Source organism: Triticum dicoccoides, chromosome 3B (assembly GCF_002162155.2).
Source record: "Triticum dicoccoides isolate Atlit2015 ecotype Zavitan chromosome 3B, WEW_v2.0, whole genome shotgun sequence".
Lineage (NCBI taxonomy): Eukaryota > Viridiplantae > Streptophyta > Magnoliopsida > Poales > Poaceae > Triticum > Triticum dicoccoides.
Window position 1 is genome coordinate 533,101,748 of NC_041385.1, and position 13,044 is coordinate 533,114,791.

The following is a 13,044-nucleotide window of genomic DNA, read 5'->3' on the forward strand; positions in this document are numbered from 1 at the left end:
CAACATGACTCTGATGATTATTTTTTGTTACCTTTCCTATTTAGATCTGCAGCAATCCTTGTCAGAAAATTGAGAAGTCATGGCATGGTCGAATCTGAACAAGCCATGTGGAACTTCGCCATGAGTCTGCGCATGAATTTGGGAATGGACGGATGGCACTCCGAAGAAGTCAAAGAATATTTTCAACGCGCAACAGGACAAGAGAAAAGAAGAGAAGCAAAGAGAGGTGGGTTATCGCTCCTACATTGCTTACATGAACATCTTGATTTTTTTAGAAAGAAGGCATAGACCCGACATTAAATTAATGACACCCTAAAAAATAGAAAAGGCAAAAGAAACACGATACAAGGTGCATGGTGCTGTAGGATCAGCTTACAAGACATGAAACAAACCATGCAATATAAAAATATAACAGAGTGGATTTTCTACTCCCAGATGCACCTACACCGTTCATGAACAGTAATTTCAAAAGAAAATGAAAAACAAAATCGAAAAAATATGAAATTTTGAGACGTGAAACTAGATCAAAAGTTTTAGCATCTTGCAAATTTTTCACCACGAAATAACATTCGTGGTGAAAAATGAGGCGTAAGTAGATTCACTCATTTTGGTTCGTAAGTAGTCCATATTGAAATCTATATAAAGACTTCTATTTAGGAACGGAGGGAGTACAAAAGAAACGCCTCTTGATCGTTGAAGTCCTCAGCCACGAAGTGAAACGCCAATGAGGCGTAAGTAGATGATGAACACATAGCAAGCACTGCGCAGGAGTGAGATCACGTCAATCAATATTGATTTGTTTGATTTGATGAATATTCTACCATTTGAAATAAATCTGAATGTTATTGTTTATTATTCTTATGGAGTGTTTGGCAGTGTGAGCATGTAGTATAAGAGTACCTTATCCGTTCAGCGGGGTGCTCCAACTTTTGATGCTGGCGAAGCTTTTGCAATGATGGTTGCATCCTCCATCATTTGTTAGTCTCCGTTGGAGGTTTAATCAAACTGAAGTAAATATGCTAGATTCTTTTGTCAAATAAAAACATGACTGTCTATTTTGCTTGTCAGGACCAAGATCTCTAGCTATCAATGAAATTTTCAGAGTAGTTTTTGTTCCCTTTGTGTAACCCTGATAGCAGCTTCTTGAAAGGTTCGGATGTGTGGCAAAGGATTTCAATTTTCCTGTTTACACAAAGGAAACTCAAGGAAGGTTCAGATTTCTCATGCTTGGTTCTGTGCTCTCAGGGTTACATAGACAAAAATGCCTCCTATTTACACAAAGGCAACTCGAGAAAGGTCCAGATTTCTCATGACTGCTTCTTCGGCGTTTCATGCCTGTACCATCTTATTAGAAAATGTAGTTTGTTTTATAGTTGATGATGCTTGATGCTTTTATCGATTACTAAATGCTCAGTTCTAGCTCATAAACTACATGGCAAAAGCTAATTCCGATGAGTCTGATGCAAATAATTTTCATCTTTCGACATGCCTTTAGTTGATTATTTAATCCTTTTATAAGAATCTATTTAGCTTTGTATTATTGTAGTTTCATTATATATCCACTTACCAATGCATCTAAAGATTCAACAATGTAGAATCCAGCACCAGTATTGGGACTACAAATTGTTTCTTCATTCCTCCGTGTTGCACTGTAGGTGATAAGGGGTCGAGGTCGTATATTCGTCGTGTCATCAATACACATCACTTTCCTTTTCCTTTTCCCTTTTTCTGCTCTTGCATTTATTTCTTCTTCGCGCACCTTTCTGTCTACTGCTTTAATATGGTTCTGATTGGTGCCCTGCATATTCCAAGATATATGGATTTTGGTCGAGACAATCATCACATAAGTAAAATGCTATCAACCTCTCAATTTCTGAATGGATTTGTTAAATTGCCTTTCTCTTGTTGGATCACATACCTGATTTGTTTGTTGTCCTTGAAGCAAATACCATGACATGAGCTTGAAGAATTCAAAGATACAGAGGGTTGACAAAAAGAGGATACATTGATTTCAGCTGCGGACACTGAGCTGAGTCTCTACCTAGCAGGTAACTCACCTTTCAACATATTCATTGCAGAAGCAGAAACAACGGGACACATGACCTGAATACTTGCATTCTGACATGTTTTTGCCCGTGCCTCAAATAGGAATGATGTCCATGCTGTTAACCTCTACAAGTTACCCACGCTTCAGATAACCCAAGGTCTGGAACCCCAACAAGTTTAGTACGTAGCAAATGTAACTTCTTCTCTAACAAAAATAATAATGAGAGGCATGTTACAGTTAGTTTACCCTGAGAATTGATCATCATAGAAACGCCGATGTGTGCTTTGCAAATCGACTGACCTTTTTTGTCTTCTGTGAATAGATGTTGAATGCTAATATAAATCTGCTATATGTCTCAGCAAAAATGTGGACTTCATAATTTGTCTTTCAATGGTGCATAGTTCAATTTTGTCTTCCTAATTTATACAGTATCAGCTCATATGACGATTTATCTCATAAATAAGTATTCACTCTTACAGCACCACAATGCATGATTTTTACACTTCTGCAGCAGTCCATCTCTCAATTTTGATTTGCATAACCATGCATATATAGTGTATTGAAGCAGCAAATGGCATTTACCATGCTGCTAAAATAAGCATCAAAATTGAAGAGTGTATTGTACCAGTGGGAGAAGTTAATGTTCCACGGAATTTCTAATCCCGTCTCGAAGGTTTAATGTTTGTTATTGACCTAAGAGAAAATGGGTTCTGCATCTCTGATGTGATGTATTTCTAACAAACAGTGGCAAAATGCACGGATAATTACTCTTATATAGTTTGATGCTTGAAAAGTTGTAGAGTCGGCGCCTCTCTTCGAAGTGTACATGATGTAATAAGAACAAAAAATAAAGAAGCATCTTGAGTACCATGCCCAGATACAGTGTTAATGCCCACAACTCTATTTTGTTCCATTAGAAAATACAATTATATTTTGTTACATTCAGGTAATGTTATATCATGCACGTGTGTTACATGTGTATCTCTATACTTTGTGCTCCAGATTTGTTTTCCTACAATATGGCAGATTAATGTATATTCTTCTGAAGTCATAGTACATTCATGGTCTGTATATATGTTTGTATGCTGCCAACCTGAGTCTGGTAGGCAGCGGCTGATTTTTTTCATTTGCTATATTTATATTTTTCAAAGCAATTTAATCTCTTATCTTGCACCCGTGATGAACCTACAATCTAGAGCACAAGGAAACTATAGATAATTTGTTCTATTGCCTCTGTGAACTTGATATATATACATGTATTGTTCGTGGCAACGCACGGGCAACGCATGGGCACTCTACTATAGATAAGAGAGACAGAGGAGGATCAGACTGATTGGTCACTGACTGCTATTTCTGATAATGTCTGCAGTGTAGGTTGATCAGACTGTACATACACACACATACACCCTTATAGTCGGAGGATCCATGGAGAGCGATGGAGGGGAGGGCGAGGCGGCGCGCCAGCCCGTCCAGGACGCGCACCAAGGCAGTCAGGGTGGAGCCGGAGCCGCCACCAATGACCAAGAGGCATGGGCCAGGGATGAGGGCGGCGGTGGTGTACTACCTCTGCCGCAGCCACCACCTAGAGCACCCACACTTCATGGAGGTGACCCTCGCCTCCCCACAAGGCCTCTACCTGCGAGGTTAGTTAGTAAGCTGCAACTGGTGCCTGACCAGTAGTTTATTGTAGGATGATGACTTACCATGAATGGTTGCAATTTATTCAGATGTGATTGGCTGGCTGGACGCCCTGAGAGGGAAGGGCATGGTGGCCAAGTATTCCTGGTCCTGCAAGAGGTATGTACATAAATATACCCATCAATCTCGAGACCTGTCTGTTATCCGACAAATATTGTGTTTATTCGTAAGGCATCGATGCAATGCAGGAGCTACAAGACTGGATTCGTGTGGCACGATCTGTCTGTGGATGATCTGCTGCTGCTCACGCAAGGAACAGAGTATGTTCTCAAGGGCTCCGAGTTCCCATTCGACGAGTCAAAGCCTCTGCCAATGCCAGGTATGAATCATGAGCAACTGTAATTTGTTCCTATTTCGAACTGCTACTTAATCATATCCTACTATTTTAGATCATCAGCAGAATAATGCAGTATGTGCAAAGGTTCAGCCCTGCAATACACTCTGATATTCATTGCAGAAGCAGAAACAACGGGATACATGACCTGGATACTTGCATTCTGACAAGTTTTTGCCCGTGCCTCAAATAGGAATGATGTCCATGCTGTTAACCTCTACAAGTTACCCACACTTCAGATAACCCAAGGTCTGGAACCCCAACAAGTTTAGTACGTAGCAAATGTAACTTCTTCTCTAACAAAAATAATAATGAGAGGCATGTTACCGTTAGTTTTACCCTGAGAATTGATCATCATAGAAACGCCGATGTGTGCTTTGCAAATCGACTGACCTTTTTTGTCTTTTGTGAATAGATGTTGAATGCTAATATAAATCTGCTATATGTCTCAGCAAAAATGTGGACTTCATAATTTGTCTTTCAATGGTGCATAGTTCAATTTTGTCTTCCTAATTTATACAGTATCATCTCATATGACGATTTATCTCATAAATAAGTATTCACTCTTACAGCACCACCATGCATGTTTTCTACACTTCTGCAACAGTCCATCTTTCAATTTTGATTTGCATAACCATGCATATATAGTGTATTGAAGCAGCAAATGGCATTTACCATGCTGCTAAAATAAGCATCAAAATTGAAGAGTGTATTGTACCAGTGGGAGAAGTTAATGTTCCACGGAATTGCTAATCCCGTCTCGAAGGTTTAATGTTTGTTATTGACCTAAGAGAAAATGGGTTCTGCATCTCTGATGTGATGTATTTCTAACAAACAGTGGCAAAATGTATGGGTAATTACTCTTATATAGTTTGATGCTTGAAAAGTTGTAGAGTCGGCGCCTCTCTTTGAAGTGTACATGATGTAATAAGAACAAAAAATAAAGAAGCATCTTGAGTACCATGCCCAGATACAGTGTTAATGCCCACAACTCTATTTTGTTCCATTAGAAAATACAATTATATTTTGTTACATTCAGGTAATGTTATATCATGCACGTGTGTTACATGTGTATCTCTCTACTTTGTGCTCCAGATTTGTTTCCCTACAATATGGCAGATTAATGTATATTCTTCTGAAGTCATAGTACATTCATGGTCTGTATATATGTTTGTATGCTGCCAACCTGAGTCCGGTAGGCAGCGGCTGATTTTTTTCATTTGCTATATTTATATTTTTCAAAGCAATTTAATCTCTTATCTTGCACCTGTGATGAGCCTACAATCTAGAGCACAAGGAAACTATAGATAATTTGTTCTATTGCCTCTGTGAACTTGATATATATACATGTATTGTTCGTGGCAACGCACGGGCAACGCATGGGCACTCTACTATAGATAAGAGAGACAGAGGAGGATCAGACTGATTGGTCACTGACTGCTATTTCTGATAATGTCTGCAGTGTAGGTTGATCAGACTGTACATACACACACATACACCCTTATAGTCGGAGGATCCACGGAGAGCGATGGAGGGGAGGGCGAGGCGGCGCGCCAGCCCGTCCAGGACGCGCACCAAGGCAGTCAGGGTGGAGCCGGAGCCGCCACCAACGACCAAGAGGCATGGGCCAGGGATGAGGGCGGCGGTGGTGTACTACCTCTGCCGCAGCCACCACCTAGAGCACCCACACTTCATGGAGGTGACCCTCGCCTCCCCACAAGGCCTCTACCTGCGAGGTTAGTTAGTAAGCTGCAACTGGTGCCTGATCAGTAGTTTATTGTAGGATGATGACTTACCATGAATGATTGCAATTTATTCAGATGTGATTGGCTGGCTGGACGCCCTGAGAGGGAAGGGCATGGTGGCCAAGTATTCCTGGTCCTGCAAGAGGTACGTACATACATATACCCATCAATCTCGAGACATGTCTGTTATCCGACAAATATTGTGTTTATTCGTAAGGCATCGATGCAATGCAGGAGCTACAAGACTGGATTCGTGTGGCACGATCTGTCTGTGGATGATCTGCTGCTGCTCACGCAAGGAACAGAGTACGTTCTCAAGGGCTCCGAGTTCCCATTCGACGAGTCAAAGCCTCTGCCAATGCCAGGTATGAATCATGAGCAACTGTAATTTGTTCCTATTTCGAACTGCTACTTAATCATATCCTACTGTTTTAGATCATCAGCAGAATAATGCAGTATGTGCAAAGGTTCAGCCCTGCAATACACTCTGATATTCATTGCAGAAGCAGAAACAACGGGATACATGACCTGAATACTTGCATTCTGACAAGTTTTTGCCCGTGCCTCAAATAGGAATGATGTCCATGTTGTTAACCTCTACAAGTTACCCACACTTCAGATAACCCAAGGTCTGGAACCCCAACAAGTTTAGTACATAGCAAATGTAACTTCTTCTCTAACAAAATAATAATGAGAGGCATGTTACAGTTAGTTTTACCCTGAGAATTGATCATCATAGAAACGCTGATGTGTGCTTTGCAAATCGACTGACCTTTTTTGTCTTCTGTGAATAGATGTTGAATGCTAATATAAATCTGCTATATGTCTCAGCAAAAATGTGGACTTCATAATTTGTCTTTCAATGGTGCATAGTTCAATTTTGTCTTCCTAATTTATACAGTATCAGCTCATATGACGATTTATCTCATAAATAAGTATTCACTCTTACAGCACCACCATGCATGTTTTCTACACTTCTGCAGCAGTCCATCTTTCAATTTTGATTTGCATAACCATGCATATATAGTGTATTGAAGCAGCAAATGGCATTTACCATGCTGCTAAAATAAGCATCAAAATTGAAGAGTGTATTGTACCAGTGGGAGAAGTTAATGTTCCACGGAATTGCTAATCCCGTCTCGAAGGTTTAATGTTTGTTATTGACCTAAGAGAAAATGGGTTCTGCATCTCTGATGTGATGTATTTCTAACAAACAGTGGCAAAATGCACGGGTAATTACTCTTATATAGTTTGATGCTTGAAAAGTTGTAGAGTCGGCGCCTCTCTTCGAAGTGTACATGATGTAATAAGAACAAAAAATAAAGAAGCATCTTGAGTACCATGCCCAGATACGGTGTTAATGCCCACAACTCTATTTTGTTCCATTAGAAAATACAATTATATTTTGTCACATTCAGGTAATGTTATATCATGCACGTGTGTTACATGTGTATCTCTCTACTTTGTGCTCCAGATTTGTTTCCCTACAATATGGCAGATTAATGTATATTCTTCTGAAGTCATAGTACATTCATGGTCTGTATATATGTTTGTATGCTGCCAACCTGAGTCCGGTAGGCAGCGGCTGATTTTTTTCATTTGCTATCTTTATATTTTTCAAAGCAATTTAATCTCTTATCTTGCACTTGTGATGAACCTACAATCTAGAGCACAAGGAAACTATAGATAATTTGTTCTATTGCCTCTGTGAACTTGATATATATACATGTATTGTTCGTGGCAACGCACGGGCACTCTACTATAGATAAGAGAGACAGAGGAGGATCAGACTGATTGGTCACTGACTGCTATTTCTGATAATGTCTGCAGTGTAGGTTGATCAGACTGTACATACACACACATACACCCTTATAGTCGGAGGATCCACGGAGAGCGATGGAGGGGAGGGCGAGGCGGCGCGCCAGCCCGTCCGGGATGCGCACCAAGGCAGTCAGGGTGGAGCCAGAGCCCCCACCGACGACCAAGAGGCATGGGCCAGGGATGAGGGCGGCGGTGGTGTATCACCTCTGCCGCAGCAACCACCTAGAGCACCCACACTTCATGGAGGTGACCCTCGCCTCCCCACAAGGCCTCTACCTGCGAGGTTAGTTAGTAAGCTGCAACTGGTGCCTGATCAGTAGTTTATTGTAGGATGATGACTTACCATGAATGATTGCAATTTATTCAGATGTGATTGGCTGGCTGGACGCCCTGAGAGGGAAGGGCATGGTGGCCAAGTATTCCTGGTCCTGCAAGAGGTATGTACATACATATACCCATCAATCTCGAGACCTGTCTGTTATCCGACAAATATTGTGTTTATTCGTAAGGCATCGATGCAATGCAGGAGCTACAAGACTGGATTCGTGTGGCACGATCTATCTGTGGATGATCTGCTACTGCTCACGCAAGGAACAGAGTACGTTCTCAAGGGCTCCGAGTTCCCATTCGACGAGTCAAAGCCTCTGCCAATGCCAGGTATGAATCATGAGCAACTGTAATTTGTTCCTATTTCGAACTGCTACTTAATCATATCCTACTGTTTCAGATCATCAGCAGAATAATGCAGTATGTGCAAAGGTTCAGCCCTGCAAGCCGGCTCGACAACAAGAGTCGCCTTGTTCTCCTGGATCATCAAACCAAGGGTGGACTTCCAAGTCTCCGTCTCCTACTCCTACAACTTACCCCACAGTTCCAGTCATCAAAGAGGAAGTACCGCCGCCACCACCAACAACAGCTCGTGCTGCTGTTGTTCCAGCCATCAAAGAGCACGCGGTGCCACCGCGACTTCCCCAGCTGATCCCGCCGTCAACACCATCTGCCTCCACCATTGGGGAATGAAGGACACAAAGTTTTGAATTAGACCAATTGTTTGATCGATCATTTTTGTTCTCTTCAAAACGATGTATGGTCAATTTTAGTATTCTGATGTGATTGAAGAATATAGGAGGGACAAAGAGATGTGCTATTTCCAGGATAGTTATGACTCTCCATTCAGGTATTCGGGTATGATTCTCCATGGTCGTGCTTGTCCTGTTCACCTGGAAGTTTATTGATGGGAGGGAAGCCACTTCTCCTTTGATGATTTCTTGGAAGTTCAGGTTAAAACACTTTTTCTCTTAAAGTATGTTTATCAATTCTTTGGATAACCTATGTAACGATTGGTTTTGATTTTCATACAGCTAGGTGAATTTACAATCAGTATATACAAGTCAGGTTGTGTTGCGAGAGAATTTCATTCCCTAGAATCATTGTCATTGTTGTTGCCTACAAGGTACTTGAAGAAAATGCCCGAGACATATTTTAAGGAGTATAATTCAGCACTAAGGCTATTATTACAACGATGGAATCTTTGTTGTGGTAGTTATGTCTCCAAATGTGTCGATCCCTATCGGCTTACTGAAGTAAACTTATTTATTTTTTCTCTATCGATTTTTATTGGCTTACTGACAGCTTATTTATTCTTTTCGAATTTTAATTCCTTGATCTTTGCCTCTGCCCATCTCCATATCACACAGAAGGTGCTCAGTGCAATGCATCATGCAGTGATTCCATGATAGCTAGGAATTAGGAAGTGCCCATCATCTGTATGTTTCTACAATTTTCCTGCTTGTTAGAACATGCTTGATGTACTTACACATTAACAAAAATGATCTGTAACATTCATGAAAATATTTGGGTTTGGTCCTCTACTTTTTTACTGTTTATTTACTCATGAAGATAGCAGATGTCCCTATTTTTAAATATAGTTGTCTGTGCTTCCAGTTGGTAGAGATCAAAGTATTAACTTGCCGATGTAGGGAAAAAGAGCTCTTTTATACAGTGGATACATGGTGAGCCTTTTGAAATTGTTTTGTAGAATAATGCCCATATAAGGTCTGGTCTTTTGGGTATATAATCCTATCTTGAGATGAGCATTGGCAGCTCACATAAGTATACAACAGTATACAGTAGTGATGATGATCATTGGCAGCTCACATAAGTATACAGTAGCATATTTGACAGATGATGATGATCATTGGCAGCTCACATAAGTATACAGTAGCATATTTGACAGATGGGCATTGGCAACTCTTCTAAATCTGTGTTTACCATTTAACAATAAACTATGTAATTTAATCAATAGACTCACTTCAGTTGCCATGCTAACTGAAAATCTATATGTCAAATGATGCGACTGTCAAGTGGAAGTTACTTATATTTTCTTCCGTCACCTAAGAAGTTTCTTTTTAGCAAGCTTGTTTAAGTGCAGCCGAAGTGTACTATGTTTTTTAGACGATCTCCATGTTTTCTATTGAGATCAGAGAGCAGCTGAAGTAGTGATGGGACTCTACCATTTTTAGGTTTTGAAGGCAGAGCTTCTTACAGAGTTAGTCACATTTGTTAGTTCTGTGAGTAGAAGAAATCTTGATAGCTTGTTGCTTCTGCTTAGTGTGCTTGGTGCATAAATTGATTGCTTGTGGCAAATGTTGTTTAGTGTCCTATTTCATGGTACCTGCGGCTGCTATATATTTGGAGATTTTTTTGTCGGTATTTTGAGTGCTAGGAGAGTTTCTAAACTACTGTCACGGCATCATAGATAGGATAGTGAACCAATGTGACATATGTATAACATTTCTTGTGAGATTCTTTGCAGCAAACTGCATGAGCGAGCGGTCCATTAGTATCGTGTGAAAGAGAGAGGGCGCCATGGCGAAGATGAGGTGAGCGTTATCCGGTTTTAAAGGAGAATTTAACCGCCGGATCCAGACTAGAGGCTTCCTTCGTCCGGCGTGTTCTATTTTCTTTTTTATTTTCTGGGCTTGTTGAGCTGTGCCCTCAGCAGAATCTTTATACTTTGCCGTGAGACTTGGGTGGGTGTGTGTGGACTTGCTTCTGTTTGTATGCTCTGTGGAGGTTTGCTTTATATATAAAGCGGGGCGAAAGCCTTTTTCGGTAAGGAGAAGGCCCCAGCGAGAAATGTCCTGCTAAGACGGGAACTGAGCGGTAAGGCAGGAAAGAGAAGTGTGCGTCGCGGGGTGGGGTTTTCGTGTTGGGACCGCATGTTGGGATAACATATGGGTTGGATTTGGGGGCATCCGGAGTATTCAGACGGTTAAATTTTGGGGAGCTCACTTAATGTCCTAACATGTTGGGACGTATGAGAGAGAAATAAGATTTGACCTTGGATATGACCATTTGTGTGATTTATTTGTATGGATTGTAGCCTGTAGTAACGCACGGGCATTCTACTGCCGGGAGCGACAACAATCGCCGGTCTCTTCTTGGCCTTCTTAGCCCGCATCTCCTCCATCCGGATGCCCTGCGGCACGAGCCACTCCGCCACCGCCTGGGACTCGACCTCCGGGAAGTTTAGGTCCGTCTTCGACCGTCCTGCACGCCACACCGCCACGTCGTAGGCACGCGTGGCCTCATTGGCGGTAGGATACGTGCCGAGCCACCAACGCTGCCCGGCGTCGAAGAACTCCAGTCCGAAGTTCCCGGAGGGCTTCGCCCTCATGCCGAAGAAACCGGACTTGCCCTTCGGCATCTTCTTCGGCGCCATCGGGGAGCGAGCGACGGTCGAGCGGAGAGCGAGACGGCGACATGCGGTGTTGGGCAGAGGCAGTCGGAGCGGGGCGGCAGCATGCGGCGCGGGGCGGAGGCGAACGGAGCGGGGTGGCGGACGGACCAGAGAGGAGGCGGACGGAGCGGGCCTGGGCGAAGGATGGACCGGAGGCGGAGGCGGCCGGAGAGGAGACGGGCAGGGTCGGAGCGGGGCGGAGGCAGCCGGAGCAGAGGCGAACGCGACGGGCAGCGCGGCGGCAGCCTAGGCGGGTTGGAATCAATGGCGGGGGTCTGGATCTACGACGGGGAAAGGCCTTAAAAAGTTAACATGTAACTCTTACAAACTATTTCAAGAGCCCGTGACAACGCACGGGCACTCTACTAGTCTAGTACAATGGAGGGGTGGGGAGGCCGAAGGGGATCGGGTATTGTCACACCCCCACCTACTGACAAGGCGGTGTGTGACAGGGCAGGCCCATCGGCCGATGACGTATCTGTAAGCGTGCGTGTGTGAGTCCCGGTGGAGCCCGGCTGTAAGGGTAATGCTTAAGTACTCCTATAACCTCCCAGCAGGCACTATCGAATTAATGAATGAAATTGAGCTGCCCAAGCTCCTTCGTTCTTGGTCAACTGCTACTTTTCCCCTTGTTCCTCCCGTGATCTTTCTAGCTCTGGCTAGGGACATCACAGGTATTCTGGTTGCGCCCCAGATCGCGAGAGCGGGAGGAGACGGGAGCGTCAAGGGCGCGCATACCGGCAACACTGTAAATTTTGAATCGTAATCAAAGAGAGAGGCAGTGGTATACCAAAAAGGCTTTCGCCCCGCTTTATAAATAAAGCAAACCGTCAAAAAGTACACATACAAAATCAAGTTCACACACACATTCAAGTCTCACAACAAGGTACAAAGGTTCTGCTGAGGGCACAGCTCAACAAGCCCAGAAATAAAAACCAGAAAAAACCGGAAGGAGACGGCGCCTAGTTTGGTTCCGGCGGCGGCGGCGGCGGCGACAGACGGACGGCCATCGAGCGAAGGTCGGCGATGAAGGCGGAGATGGCGTCGCGGTCCGAAGGGCGGCTAAGCGGCCGCCAAAGCTGCAAGAAACCCGAGAGTTTGAAGAGAGGCAGTGGTATAAGGGTAGATCGCACGCTCAGGACACATTACAACATCTCTATCAAATATTGTAAAAGGTGGTACTGTAAAACATGTTTTCCATAGCTCTAAGGAGGTGTTTGGCTGCAGAAATGGTAATGGTAATGTTAACGTAATCAGATCACACCGTTTAAGAAGGTGTAATGAGTTTTTTTTTTCAAGTTTGTTTGGTTCACGACAGGTAAAGGAATTGATTACCATCCCTGCACCTCGCTGGCCAGCATGCTCACCGTAAATGGCCTGATCTTGTTCGGCCCCAGCCACCCAAGATGTCAAGCGCCGCCAGTCGGCCGTGAAAAATCAAGCGCCGTTGGCCGTCCCAGAAATCAAGCACCGCCGGTTACATGGAAGAGGTTGATGGAGGAATGAGAGGTCGACTGGAAACCCGGAGATAGGCCTTGCTGCTCCCTCACGGCGGCTTCAATGGTCCATCCTCGCTGGTCCCGGCGGCTGGCATGGTCGTTCCCGGCGACTAGTGTGGTGTGGTTGTTCAGGGCGGCTAGAACAGGAGGAGAGGGCC

General features: G+C 43.5%; 1 long non-coding RNA gene across 1 annotated transcript; it reads left to right on the top strand.

Annotated features, from left to right (window-relative positions):
* Positions 1-5,885: 5,885 nt before the first annotated feature.
* Positions 5,886-6,304, top strand: LOC119281501. Its single transcript, XR_005138441.1, has 3 exons — positions 5,886-5,969; positions 6,059-6,189; positions 6,260-6,304. It is a non-coding gene; the product is annotated as an uncharacterized LOC119281501 (long non-coding RNA).
* The last annotated feature ends 6,740 nt before the right edge of the window (positions 6,305-13,044 follow it).